Here is a 15,804-nt window from a genome sequence, read left to right as displayed (position 1 = left end):
ACCTGGAAGTTGGTGTTCTTTATTGTGGTAGTGCTTAGTGTTAACAGTACAGCAAGTTAGCCTTGGGTTGCAAGAGGGTTAGCTCATTGCAGCTTGCTTCTCAGTCTGACGTTATGCCGTAATGAAAGCAAACTTCTACCTAGAACCTAAGCAATTAGCAAGTGTAGTTCTAGTGTCCCCCACTACGGCACTTTAGCCCCACCCAAAAAGATGCCATAAGAACTTCCACATTCTGATTGCTTAAAACCCAACTCCAGGGGTCATTTTTTTCATAAAATGTCCCCCAGCTGTGTGAAAAAAGTACAATTCAGTCTGCAATACTCCCCTCCATGCCAAGACAGTGACCCCAATACCTCTTTTGCATCCCACAAGATGTCTTCCTTCTGCAATCTTACTTTAAATAAAGCCCAGTGTTGTTCAACCTGAAAGACCAAAGACATACTGTAAGTGCCGGTCATCATGGAACTGCCGCTTAAGGAGGGACATCAATCTGGTATCCTGCACTAAAAGTATAATTATGCAGACAGGGGTGTGGATGTCATCATGTGAGCACCTCCTTCTGCATTATCAAAGACCATTCAGTGCCATAACTTTGATGCAATTTTAAACTCTCGGGCACTCAAGTAGCATCAAAGTTGCATCAAAATTGCACTACATGGACAGAACTGTCATACTTTCCTATTAGCAAAAGAAAATGCAAAGCTCATAAAAAATGCAATACTTGCGTTTTTGGTGAGGGTCCATTGAAGTCTATTACATGCTAAACGCAATCTGCTGTACAAAAAAAGTCCCTGAAGCTTTACAAAAAACGCTGGCTCAAAACACATAGATGTGAATTAGATCCATAGGAAACCATGTTAAATGGACTGTAGATCCATAGGAAACCATGTTAAATGGACTGTAGTGCGTTTCTGCAAACTGGATAACGCACTGAAATCTGCATAAGTGTGCACCTAGGGTAAGTCAATGACCCGCAGCAAGTATTCAGATCAGGTCAGACCTTTCTGCATGATTACTGATGTAGGGGGAAGGTCTTGCAGTATATAACTGTTCACTAAGATGTGGATGTTATTTCTGTTATTAATGTGCACATTTATTCTTTTCTCTTTTCTCCTTCCAAATTGACTTTACTCTCTTTTGACTTCCTAAGCTCTATTTTAAACTGCTATCTTAAAATACAAACTTTTTGTTCGTGCCAGGGGCGGACTGACAACTCATGGGGCCCCTGGGCAATAGGGGATCATGGGGCCCCTGTGTCCTTGCCCAAACTCAAAAAAGCCTATGAAAAAGGTACCAGGGGCATCTCATGGGGCCCCCTACTGACCCCAGGCCCTCGGGCAGTGCCAGAGTTTCCAAATAGTCAGTCCGCCCCTGGTTTGCGCCCAACAACTAGTTCTGAGCAGTTCTCAATGATGAGGAGGGTGAATGCAGGGCACTGTGGTGATGGTGGGCCCATAACACCCTGCACAAACAGTGACCCTGAATTAATAAAGGACTAAAGCTTGTTCATTGTGCAGACTGAATTTTAACTTTGCTTAGTGTAAATAGCAAAATTTCACTTTGCAAAAGAATGACACATCAGGAGAATGAGAAAGGAAATGATTGACTTGCACATGATTGGACGATTTGAAGGCAGTACAGCTTCACCTTATTCACTGACCTAACTGTAAATTCACTTGCAAAGTAATTATGGGCTACTTCTTAAAGTGGTTCTACAGACAGATTTTTTTTTCACCTTGAAGCATTCTATGGAATAAGGTAAAAAACCTTCTTCATGCAGTTCTCCCCCAGCCTGCCCTAATATTTACCTAAGCCTGGTCCCGATCCAGTGCTGAGGCTCATTCTGCTCTCCCTCCTCATTGGTTCATAGGCAGCAGTGGGAGCCATTTGCGGATCCTATGGCTTTTATACATCTTTCTGCTTAAGGGGATATCATTTAAGACTAAGGATATCTAATGGGAAAACAGAGTACTGCGGGGTGGTTGCTTCTCCAGGATGAAGATGAGTTTTGCAGCTTAGGTTATTTATTTATTTTTTACACCTGCAGGGGGACAGGAAAAAATATCTGGGCTTTACCAATCTCAATTGCTATCCCCTGAAGTCACATGAACAGCCGCACCTAATCTTTCTGCTGTTCATTGGACTTTGAACACATTAATGCATCTTAGCTTATCTATGGGTCAAAAATAACGTTTACTAGATAGCAGGAAAAGTGAGTGTAACCTTTTGCTCTACACCCTCCCAGTGAATTTAGCTTAGTTCTGCTCAAAGCCACCACATTCCAAGTCCTTCACCACCATCTTCTTTGGTCACATCATTTGGGAACTGGCTGTATTTTCCAGACCAGCAGGGACCCCACAAGAGGAGGATTGGGGCTGCTCTGTGCAAAACCGTTGCACAGAGCAGGTAAGTATAATATGTTTGCTATTTTCATTTTAAAAAAAAAATGAAGTTTTAATGTTACTTCAAGTATTGCATTTATTATACAGGTCTACACATCTGTCAAAAAAGAGGGGCACCTATTGAGGAAAGAAGGAAGTTAGGGATTTGGTTCCAAAAGAGGGACAACTGGGAGGGTAAAAGAAACACACAAATCAAGCTGGAATGGCCTGGAAACTCAAAACTATAATCACCCAGAGGAACAAACATTTACATTTCATATATAACAGAGTTAGAGGCAGCCTTTCCGGGGGGGGGGGGGGTGTCAGAAACAGTGTATCTGAAGCCAAAACATTTTTCTGTGTTTTGGATTGGGTAGCAAGCAGCTAGAACTCCTGTCAAGATTTTATTGCTCTCTGTATCACCGTTAGGGTGACTAGTTCACTCTATTTATCTAAATGACACATTTACATTTCCTACTATTCAAAATAAATAAAATGACTTCAGACTATAAATTACAAATAATTCCCCCCCAAAATTGACCCTAACATAAATACATTGTCAGGGGCTCCTACACATAAAAACCTTGATATATGGTTTTGCATGCTGAAGTAAGAGCAACCAAAAAATTAAACAATAAAAAGTTCATAATGTATACTGTATTACTGCCAACTCAGTCAGAGCGGTCCCTGCAGCAGAAAAAGCAGCAAACAAATTCATGACCACAGTATCAATACTATGGTCCAAAAGGAAGCTGCCTAGAAGAGACCCAATTGGTGTATCAAAATATTAAATCATTTATTAAATGTGTACAAAAATCTCATAGGAGACTTTGGGAGCTGAAGGAGCTAAAGGTCCATGCTGGTGTCAGTCCCACTCCTGTGAGGAGGGAGCGGGGGGTGTGCCCACATGGGTGGTCCTTTAGCACTTAACTTGCTAAGGGGGCGCTTGGAATTACAGTGGTAGTAAAATCTTTTTTTTATACTTTTATCTACAGGTAAGCTTATATAAAGGCCACATTTAGCAGTTTTAGTTCAAGTACACACTAGCTAACCTGACAATAATAAATTACGTATGGTTGCGAAAGGCAATTATTGAAGATATCCAAAATTGCAAATAGGCAACCCATGAGTTCAGAGGTAAGTTAAAATAACAGCCCAAACATTTTTCATCCACTTCTGGTGTGTGTAGGGATGTGTAATGTATGTACTGACAAGCCCCCTATGTGATAGCAGTGACAAGGTTCTCTTTATGGAGACATCAGGGGTCTATTAGATTCAGTTCTGGATATAAGTTTGAAGCCTACTCCAAATCTCCAAATTCCATTTTTTGCTTCTGCTGATCTGACTGTTAGAGGGTGGCTATGTTTGTTCTCCATGGTCCCGCTATATGTAGGATGGTAGCTACCCTCCCTTGCTGGAGATTCAGAAATGGACTATGGACCATGGGATTTGATTTGTAGTGTGCACAGAGCAGTACCAATGACCACAACTATCATGCATGTAAGGGTTTGAGAGCTCACATAGGACATTATAAGTAGGCATAGAAAAGCAGTTACAAACAATTTAATAAAAAATACATTACAGGGCCATCAAGCAAAGCTTGTGTATGGATTATTTTTGGAGAAAAAGGATATTGTTTAGTGTCACTTTACCATATTTATGTATAAAAAAAATCTCAGGTCATTTTGCAGTGGGGTCCATGATATAAGGTGAGGAGATTCCTATGAGGCATGGTGAAGGGCACAGTGGTGTTTGTTTATGCTGAAGAAAGTCATATTGCTACCTGAGTATTGTTGCTGACCATGTCCATCCCTTTATGACTACAGCGTACCCATCTTCTGATGGCTACTTCCAGCAGGATAATGTCACAAAGCTCAAATCGTCCCATACTGGTTTCTTGAACATGTCAATGAGTTCACTGTACTCCAATGGCCTCCACAGTCACCAGATCTCAATCCAATAGATCACCTTTGGGATGTGGTGGAACGGGAGATTCACATCATGGATGTGCAGCTGACAAATCTGCAGCAATTGCTTGACGCTATCATGTCAATATGGACCAAAATCTCTGAAGAATGTTTCCAACACCTTGTTGAATCTATGCCATGAAGAATTAAGTCAGTCCTGAAGGGAAAAGGGGGTCCAATCTGGTACTAGCAAGGTGTACCTAATAAAGTGGCCAATAAGCGTATATGGCCACTAAAAGGCTGACCACAGACTATGCATTGCACAATCTCCTTTACATCTACAATCAACTATGTAGTGTGGGGACCTGCTTAATTGTACAAAGCTTTATTGGATCGATTGGGTTTGTCCTTACAGCATATTACATCAGCATTGATCTGCAGTAGAAAAACGCCAATCACTGCAAAGAGACCACAACTGTTTACTGTGTGCCCTGTTCACACATGAACAAAGCATTTGGGTGAGCTATTTTAAAAGCACTGGCTCTCCATTTGCCACCAAAGGAAGGAAGAAGGAAGCAGCCCAGTCTGGCCCAGCCCAGCCCAAGAGCCTGGAGAACATATGTGAGAGCTGCTGCTTCTTTTCATGGAGGCAGGAAGGCAGCCGCTTCACTATCTGCAGAGCTGACTGAGCCTGGGGACAAGAAAAGGGGGGGGGGGGAGGTTTCCTGTTGTGCAAAGGATTGAGGTCTGTGGAGGAAGGCTTAGGAGGAGGTTTCATCATCTGTAGGGAGTGTTCTTTTCAGAATGGAGCTGCTGAGTCTGGAAAAGTGGGGAGGGGCCACTCTTCCTTTCCTCTTATTGCAGCACAAAGACACTGACTGAGGGGCATGCCTGATCTGGACTGGGCGGTGGGCACTTCAAGAGGAATCCTGTGATCTCTGCACTCTCGCTGGTCTTTGGCACTGGCAGTGAAGTCATTAGAATGTCTCCCCCTCACCCAGATCAGGAGTATCTGCTGCTTAGTGCCCAGATGATGATCAGATGTCACCATTAGACTGTGGGGGGTCACTGTCCTGCTCTGGGCACTGTATGGGTGTCGCTGTCCTGCTCTGGGAACTGTGTGGGGGTCACTGCCCTGCCCTGGGCATTGTGTGGGGGTCACTGTCCTGCCCTGGGCACTGTGTGGGGGTCGTTATCCTGCCCTGGGCACTGTGTGGGGGTCGCTGTTCCATCGTGGGCACCGTGTGCGAGCAGCTGTCCTGCCGGTGGCACTATGTGGGAGTCACTGTCCCACCGTGGGCACTGTGTGGGGGTCACTGTCCTGCCCTGGGCACTGTGTGGGGGTTGCTGTCCTGCCCTGGTCACTGTGTGGGGGTCTCTGTTTCATCATGGGTACTGTGTGGGGGTCGCTGCCCTGCCCTGGGCACTGTGTGGGGGTCGCTGTCTTGCCCTGGGCACGGTGTGGAGGTCGCTGTTCCACCGTGGGCACTGTGTGCGAGTAGCTGTCCTGCCGTGGACACTATGTGGGAGTCATTGTCCTGCCGTGGGCATTGTGTGGCGGGTCGCTGTCCATTGAAAAATAAATGCACGGCTGAGCAATCAGCCCCCTAATGGAATAAATCAATGATGAATCAAGTGAATGCTCATTTAGGTTAGATATTCACAAAATGTGTGTAATGGAAAAGATAAGCAGCTATACTAAATATATACAAAAGATGAATGATAAATACAACTTAATTAGATGCTATTTACCATTAAAAATGTATCTTTTGTATATATTTAGTATAGCTGCTTATCTTTTCCATTGCGCACTGATTGCTCAGCTGTGCATTTATTTTACAATGATCAGCTCTGGGCTATGTATGGGGGTTGCTGTCCTGCTCTGGGCCCTGTATGGGGGTTGCTGTCCTGCTCTGGGCCCTGTATGGGGGTTGCTGTTCTGCTCTGGGCCCTGTATGGAGGTTGCTGTCCTGCTCTGTGCCTTGGATCCCCATTGCTGTCCTGATCTGGGCCCTGGATGGGGGTCGCAATCCTGCTCTACAAAATTCCCCAAGAATACTGCTGAGTTGCCCCCCAATAGTGACCCTCCAAAAACCCTTCTGAACATGAAACCCAATGTATAAATGAATAGATCTTTGAAACAATTAAAGTTAATAGTTAATAATAAAACTGGCTGAGCCACTAAATCCAAATCATATGTGAAACGTATATCAAAAATAAAACACCATCACAGTAGCAATAAACACCCAGCTGAGATGAAGCACAAAGTGTAAAAACCATCAAAAACAATAATAAATAATTGTAAAATAAATGCACGGCTGAGCACTCAGCCCCCCAATGGAATAAATCAATGATAAATCAAGTGAATGCTCAATTGGGCTAGAGATTCACAAAAAGTGCGTAATGGAAAAGATACGCAGCTATACTAAACAAATGCAAAAGATGAATTATAAACACAACTTAATTAGGTGCTATTTATCATTCACTATTCATCTTTTGTGTATATGTAGTATAGCTGCTTATCTTTTCCATTACACACTTTTAGTGAATATCTAGCTCAATTGAGCATTCACTTGATTCATCATTGATTTATTCCATTGGGGGGGCTGATTGCTCAGCTGTGCATTTATTTTACAATGATTTATTACTGTTTTTGCTGGTTTTCACACTTGATGCTTTAGCTGGGACAGGTGTTTGTTATAGCTCAGACAGGTGTTTATTATAGCTCAGACAGGTGTTTACTGCTACTGTGATTGTGTTTTATTTCTGATATATATTTCACATATTTGTTATTTTTCTTTTTGCTTATTACACTATATGCTTCAGCTCAGGCAGGTGTTTATTATAGGTTGGCCAGGTGTTTATTGCTACTGTGATTGTGTTTTACTTTTGAAATGTTTTACATATCCATTGGATTTAGTGGCTCAGACAGTTTTCTTATTAACTATTGACCTTATTTGTTTCACAGATCTATTTATTTACACATTGGGTTTGATGCTCAAGAGGGTGTTTAGTTTGTTTTTTTGGGTTACTAAGGGGCAGTGCAGCAGTATTCTTTGGGGATTTTATTGAAGTGGGAACACATTTTAGGTTCTTGCAGCAGCTTATCATTTGTGGTTTGACCATATCTCCCACAGGCCACAGCACAGTTTAGCTATGACTTGGCCTCAGGTCACCTTTTGTTTCTTGCTCTGTGACTGTCAATGGCCTAGCCTTGCTTGCAATTGCCATTCGTGGCTTACCCCATCTGTGGATTGTTTGCAACTGGACCCAGAGAAGTTTAGATCCACAAACCCACAGCCTCTGCACTAATTGATGGGTTTATGTTCTTTACTGTGAATGCTGAACTGGATTATAGTGTCCATTTTATCTCACACCTCGTTCTGCATTTAACCTTTAAAACCTTCAGTCCTCCATTCAGTAGCCATTTTTCCTCCTGACTTCCCTAATTGTTTAATACTAGGCCTACTGACTTTTCTGCTGGAAATAGGTCAGGTGGCACATTGTCCTACTCTGGTTTTATCATATCTCCCACAGGCCACAACATAGGTCATCTACATATCTCCCACAGGCCACAACATAGGTCATCTACATATCTCCCACAGGCCACAACATAGGTCAGCTATGACTTGGCCTTAGTGTCCTTTCACACAGATGTTCCGTATGTCTGCTTTTTCATCTGCCCATTTATGGAAGAAAACCGGACACCCATGTATTTCTATGGACTAGCGGATGATCATCTGTTTACATCCATTAATGTCCGCATCCGTTAACATTGTTTTGGTTTTTTTGAACGGAAGAAAGCCCTATTTTTCATCCATTAAAAAAAAAAAAAATGTAATGGATGAAAAATGGATGTAAACGGACCAAAGTTCCTGTTTTCATTGGTAAAGGATGTAGAAACTGATGAAAAACTGATCCTTTTTTATTTGAAAAAACATGACTGAACTGATGAAAAAAAAACAGAACACGGTGTAAAAGGGCCTTAGAATTCTGCATTCAGCTTTCCTGTATAAACACTGTTTGCAGTATTTATCTAAATAATTGTAGGAACAAGCTCCTAGTAATCCAATGTTTGGTGTTAGCATGGTAAACTATTGGTAAGCAGAGTCCAATGGGAGATGGATTTTTGGTGGAGTTAGCTGCCACACTGTAACTTTCTGCTGGTAGATAAAGAGAAACAGTAAAGCATCCTTGAATGCAGGCGAGCCTGTGATTTAATGGATAAAGACCTTCACATTATCTTAACAAGATGTGGAACAGGACCATATGATGTATACAGTGATGATTATGATTGAGGAGGTACAAGCAAAATGAGGGGTGTGTGATAAAATGAACACTGTACTTCAAATCCATAGCCATACATTTGTCTGAGGAAAGTTTGTCAAGATTGCTTACTTCAGCAATATTTAGTGAGGTTGGGGTGCCATGCCATTTATTGTTGACTTAAATATAATTTTCGGCCTTTGCTGATATGGAACTTTTAGTGGTGCATATATATGTGCTTTAATGTTTGATTTCACATAAAATGGAATCCTCTTGGGTTCAATGGACTACTTTATTCTCTGTGTTCATGTTCTCTCTAGGACATTACATTTATTTTTCTGTGTTTACAGCCTTCCAGTAATTATTGCACTGTTTTTAACACTGACTGTCTTATTTTCTATTCCAAATGTAGTTTGGTGTGTCTGCCTTTAATTTTTGGTTATTTTCATGCTTTTGAGACTTGGCTCCCCTACTTTTACCCCTAGTACCTGCATAGCACCTGCACAAAAAATTGTCTGGAGCCGCCCCTGGCCACAGAAGAGGTGTAAAGGACCCTACGCATCATAAGACCAGCCTGAAGAATTTAGAAAAAGGATAAGTATATTTTAAAAAAATACGGTACTCCCCCAAGTGCTTCAGGGGGAGAGGAAAAGACTGAAATAGGCAAGGGGTACTTACTGTGCAGTGATTTGATAACTAAGGTTTGTATATACAAATGATGGAAACAATAGCCCCTCAGATCTGATAAACTCAATCAACATTTTTCCCTAAAATTCACACAGCTTCCGATCAAGCTTCACACACTTCCACTTAATATTCAACTCGAACAATTGTTAATATTGGGTGAAAGTTGTGTGATTTTGTGTTTGATAAATAGACCCCCTAGATCCCAGGATTAAAAGTGGATATAATTGACCGCTCTTAATAGAAGGAATTACTTAATGCAGCATGAGAGAGAGAGAAAGACAGGGAGAGATTGACTGATTGATTGACTGAAACATTTCCAAGTAAACAAACACATTTTGGCTTTTAGGATTGATTATGATTTCTCATTGTAGATACCGCAAGTGTTTTTGGTGGCATTCTGACATTTGAAGTTCATAAAAAATAAACCAATCTCAATTATCGTTCTGTCATCTTGACAATAACAGACGAAGTGCCAGTAATTCATTTTGTGAAAGCCTGTGACATTTGTTAAGTTTATGAAAACTAAAAAGGCATCAAATCACTAGACTAAAGTCAAATCTTCAGGCTATAGTTGCACTATAGTTTTAATAGACCTAACGAAATGAAAAGAGATTTACTGATATTAAATATGTGGTAATGTTATGATATTAGCTGTGCTTTACCCCAAGACACCTGCATCTAAATGAATGTGTGATTGGAAAAGCAAATCTCCATTTAACAGCAGTCATCTGACTGTGAGAAAATGATTAAGAAGAGGTTCACATGAATTATTTTCATCTGAGTGTTACAGTGCATTCTGTGTTTTATTCCAAGGATGTACTATGTAACACCTTCCATCTTATGCCTATACAGTGCATTAGGTTCAAAGCTAGCACACCAGGATAAAGATCCTTACTTTAAAAAAAAAAGTCTTATTGCCTTTCATCTGAGGGTTGTATTCTAATTTGTCTTTGCTTTTAGAGTTTCTGTTAAAAGTATTCCATCAGTCTTCCATTAGTCTTGTATACATTGGAATACCTTTCATAAAGAGGTAATACAGTACAGTGCTTGACATCCCAGGTTTCCAGTGGTACTATACGATTAAGATGCTTCTGCTGAGCCCACACTTATTATATAACACAGTCTACTCTGTGCCAATACCAGCCTGTTCCTTTTTTGTTTATACAGTGCAGTGCATTGTACTGCAGGGGTGGATCTCCAGTCTTATGGAGGAAGTGTCATGAGGGCCACATGACAGTAAAAGGGTATTTTGGAAGCCAACTCAAGAGTGCTGACTTTGCCTGCATTTTACGCCCCCCTCCTCTAGTCATAGAAGCTGTACTATAGCCTCCGTGAATGAAAAATAATTTATGAATGGAGCAGGTGGATCTTTCATACACCCAACCATCCTCCATTGATAGAACATTTTTAACCACATGCCGCCCAGCCACTGTAGAAATATGTTGGCAGGGTGGCACGGCTGGGCAAAACCACGTTTTAAAACGTGCGTTTTCAAAACAGGTAGGGGGCGTGCGCAAGGCCACCACCCTACCTGTCCCGCCGATCACGGCTGCGGATGTCAGTCGCCGGGTCACAGCCGGTCGTTACCGGCTGTGTCCCGGCGATTAGCGGCAATCACTGACAGAGAGCAGGGCTGCAGTAGCTCTGCTCTCTGTCAGTTCCCTGTCAGCTCCTGACAGGCTGATCGGGAGAGAAGAGTTTATCTCTCCCGATCAGCGTTTCCCTGTGCAGTACACATCCCCACCCCCTAGTAAAACACTCCCCTCACACAGTTAACCCTTTCACTGAATAATGAAGTTAACCCCTTCCTCCCCAGTGCCATTAGTACAGTGTCAGTGTTTTTTTTTGCACTGATCACTGTATTGGTGTCACTGGGGATGTCAGTGACCCCAATCAGTTCCCCCCCAGTGTCAGAATGTCTGCTGCAGTCCCGCCATAAGTCGCTGACCGCCGCCATAAGTCACTGATCGCCGCCATAAGTCGCTGATCGCCGCCATTATTAGTATTAAAAAATTTTTTAAATCCCAGTATCTTTCCCGCCATTTGTAAACACTATAACTTTTACGTAAACCAATTAATTTACACGTATTGGGGTTTTTTTTTAGCAAAGACATGTCGCAGAATACATTTTGGCAGAAATTTATGACTAAATTTGATTTTTAAATTTTTTTGTTCTGGACATGTTTTATAGCAAAAAGTCCAAAATATTGTTTTTTTTCCTCAAAATTGTCAGCCTTTTTTTTTATAGCGCAAAAAATAAAAACCGCACAGGCTATCAAATACCACCGAAAGAAAGCTCAATTTGTGGGAAAAAAAGGATGTCAATTTCATTTATGTACCGTATTGCATGACCGCACAATTGTCCGTTAAACTAGCGCAGCGCTGTATAGCAAAAAAATGGCGTAAATTGCAGCATCTATACCATAGTTTGTAGACGCTATAACTTTGACACAAAGCAATCAATATACACTTATTGGGATTTTTTTTACCAAAAACATGTAGCAGAATACATTTTGGCCTAAATTTATAACTAACTTTGAGTTTACTATATATTATTTATAGCTGAAAGTAAAAAATATTGTTTTTCTTCAGAATGTTTGGTCTTTTTTTGTTTATAGCATGAAAAATAAAAAGCGCACAGGTAATCAAATACCACTGAAAGAAAGCTCTATTTGTGTGAAAAAAAGTACGTAAATTTCGTTTGGGTGCAGCATTGCATGACCACACAATTATCAGTTGAATTAGTGCAGCGCCGAGTACCAAAAAGAGGCCTGGTCATTAAGGGGGGTAAATCCTCAGGAGGGCAAGTGGTTAATTCATACAAGTGATACTACAGCTTCTATAAATGGAAGAGGTGCCCAGAAAGGGAGGGCATAGTCACCACTCTTAAGTGCTTATAGCAGTTCTCCCCTCTCTCTCTATAAATCCCCAACATACCAGAAGATTACAGTGGTAGGAGTAGGGGGAAGATTTCAATTAAAAAAGCCAGCAGCACAAGGGTCACATCACATTGATAGTAAGTCATGTCCTTTCTTCCTTTTTTTTTTTTTTTACAGAACTTAGGCTTTACAGTTTTGGGATATACAGGACTGGGCTCATTAGCCCACACATTCTTTTTTATTTGTTATTTGTTAATGTCCCCAACAGTATCAATTAATGTTAATTATTGTTAATAATGATACTGTACCTAAACTTGCAAATTTACAAAATCTAAATATGAAAATTCTACACTGGAACACTTATTTATTTCAGCATCCTCAGCATCTGCCGATTTATTATCCCTTTAGACTGTGAACAAGAGGGAGATCCTGGGTTTCCAGAATAAGTTAGCAATATTGTTATCAAAAATAATTCATAGCCACATCAGCTTAGGTTTCCACTTAATGCTCTTGGGCAGACCGTTACAAGCTTGCACACATCAAGAAAATGAGCTATTAAGATCAGCAAGCTTGGCTGTCAGATTATACTCTGCTTCCCACTGGGGGAAAAAAGTCTCAGTTATCTTGGTATGCCACAATTACCTTAATAAGTAAACAAGAGTAAGCATTGATGAGAAATTTGCAGGTCCATGAAATGATCCATGCAGTATGCATAATTCACTTTACAAGACCCGTTAGGTCTAAAGGGACTATAAGTGGCCATAAAAGGGAAGGTTTCTCCTTGGGTTACAAGGCTCTGAGGACACTCAATAATGGCAGCACAGGCATTGCAGGCATCACTGGGCCTTCTCTTCAGTATCACTATACAGTGCTGTAAAATATAAACTTCTATTTTACCACTTACCTATCAGGAATTGTTTTAAAACAGTGCTACAGGTTAAGTTTTTCTTGCTGCTGCCATTTTAAAATTGTGACATGTTTTATCACTTGCCCAGGTGTCCATTGATTGCTGAATCAGTCAGGTTCTGAGCTTCAATCCTGTTATAAAGCACTTTGTAGTACTATGTAATCATGGTGCTTCTGCTGTGTGGTTTTGTAAGGGGGATGTACCACATGTCACCTATGTTTAATGGGGGATGACCACATAGCAGATGGAAACACTTCTATAGCTATCAGTCATGCTAACAAAGAGTGAGAATTCATCTTCAGAAGCCTTGACATAAGCACCCCCTCCTGTAGCTCTACAGATAAGTCTTACAATCTCTTGGCCTAAACTCTAATCTTGTTGTCCCTGACTCTACATGCTTTCCTTCACCATGAACAGGACCTCACTAAGCCTCATTCATCTGAGCGCTCCCCTCTTACCCTTTCTGAATTATAATGGTCACTACATCATTGGTATCCATTGAAAACAACCAATTTCCCAATACAAAGTCCTTAAAGTTGGTGAAATGGACCTAGGCACTCTGACCCCAGCTTCCTCCCTAGTCGTTCCAAACTTCTATGCAATTTTCACCTGTCTGTGACTTTAGTCAAACCTCCTCCCCACCTGAAGTTACTTCATTACCTTCAGACCAGGTGTTAGTAACAGGATTTCTGTTCTGTTAATAATGTGCACAAGTCTGGTGTATGAGCACATGTCTGGTGTTGGCAGCAGGAGCAGGCTTGGGTGGGGAGGAATAAACTTGGGTTCCTGAGATACCACTGTCACTCTGAGAAAGAGTCTCAAAAGATGTTAGTGATGGCATGGGTTGTCTCATGGAGAATGCTAAACAGTGTGTTCAGGATTTCAACCTGTGCAGTGTTGGCAATGTTACCCTGTGCATTCCCAGACTGTCAGCATTTCTTCTCTTGTCTGGATGTTGGCTCATATACAGGGAATCAGTGAGGTCTGCATACACTGGTGTCTATGCCATGAGTCTGGCACTGTAATGACACCTCTCAGTTTTTGTGAATGCAGTTCTCTGGCTTTTGTTTTAATTAATTTTATTAAATTGACATATTTCCACTCCAGTGCACTTCACATTTCATTTGTTTTGTAATCACACTTTTGGTACTTCCAAAATTTTATTGGACCAGAGCTGCAAAAATCATGTAGACCATCTATATATTTTTGGAACGGTTTCTTTGTCTATGCTTCATACCCTATAGGAACGATGACTATTAATATGATCTGTATTTCTCCGGAGGGTTATTTTGGAAGCCAGGAGCCTGGTGTTGTGTACTTTATATGTATTTTTGTTTCTCTGACATAGCCAGCTGAACTCTGGGAAAAATATTTTGGACATTTGCAATGTAAAAATGAATTGCCTCTAATGATAGGTTTCCCATGTGTGGATGGCGCTGTGCTAGATAACACAATTGGTTTCATTCACAGATTAGTGTACTATCCCTAATGAAGAGACACCTATTAGACACCTCATTAGAGGTAATTTAATTTTTCATAGCAAATGTCCAAAATGTTTATAAAATAAACAAATACATTTTTTGGGGAGTTCAGATTTAACCGCAGAGAGGAAAAGTAAGGTCAGTGATTTGGTTATGCTGTGATGCAGCCTGGTTTGCAAGTCTGACTGAACAGGATTAGATGTCCATTGGCAGGTAAACAGTTTTTTACTTATGTATTTAGCCATTTGCATAGAGCCAAATATGATAAGATAAAATCATCATAAAAGAAAAATCTGTCTGAGATGCACAGTATAACAGAATTTAGCAGTGCTGTGTGCCTGTACTTGCCTCCTTTGTTCTGTCTTTTTTCCATTAGTAATGGAAAAAGGTTGAAAATGGATAAAGTGGACTGTCAAAGAGCACCACTCTGTAGAAAAAAAGCCATGAAGGAAAAAGAAAAAGGCATCTGTCAGCTTAACTTGCATCTTTAATTTGGGTAGCATAAACAAGTTAGCTTAAAAAGAAAAAAAAAAATACTGTTTGCACTATACACGTACATAAAGGATAAGTCCACCTTCTGTAGCATGTTACATGTTACACCTATGTTCAGGGCAGGGGTGTATTTACCACAAGGCAAACAAGGCACTTGCCTAGGGCAGCATCTTTCAGGGGGGCAGCACCTAACCCCAGAAGAAGGGATGAAAGAAGGGACACGCGCACCATGGGAACCAAGTGGGATCTGAGAGAGGCTGCGGGCTGCTTGATGGTGTATGTAGAGCTTGACTCTCATTCCTGGTGATGTCCAGAGTCATGAAGATGTGTGTCTCTCTATCGCAGGCGGGGGGGGGGGATAGTGGAGGGCTCTCCTGGGCGGGGGCAGGGGTGTTGTTGGTTGGTGTCTGTGGTGGGAACAGATGATTTTTGTGTTGCCTAGGGCAGCACAAAACCTAAATACACCACTGGTTCAGGGTGTACCATGTAAAGTGTTACAGATGTACCAGCCTCACATCTCCTCGACCCCCCCCCCCCCCCCCCGTTTTAACAGCAATCAAGGGATCTTCTCCCCCCAGCTCGCTGTCACAATCTTAAAGGGTGTGCTGTGAATTTGAAAACTACAAGTACTAACAGCCTTTGTGGCTGTCAACTTGTAGTTCTCAATGAACTACTAGGGCACTGTTGAGTGCTCTAGGTAGTTCATTGAGCTTCCTGTCATTCAGTAACTGCCTGCCTGTATCATAGGTACAGCTACCTCCTTCCATTTTCTGTTAACATCCCTGCCTGTTAAACCAGCCTTTT

This window comes from Staurois parvus, unplaced genomic scaffold (assembly GCF_062004578.1).
Source record: "Staurois parvus isolate SC_StPar_1 unplaced genomic scaffold, SC_StPar_1.0 ptg000298l, whole genome shotgun sequence".
Classification (NCBI taxonomy): Eukaryota; Metazoa; Chordata; class Amphibia; order Anura; family Ranidae; genus Staurois; species Staurois parvus.
This window is presented reverse-complemented; position numbering follows the sequence as displayed.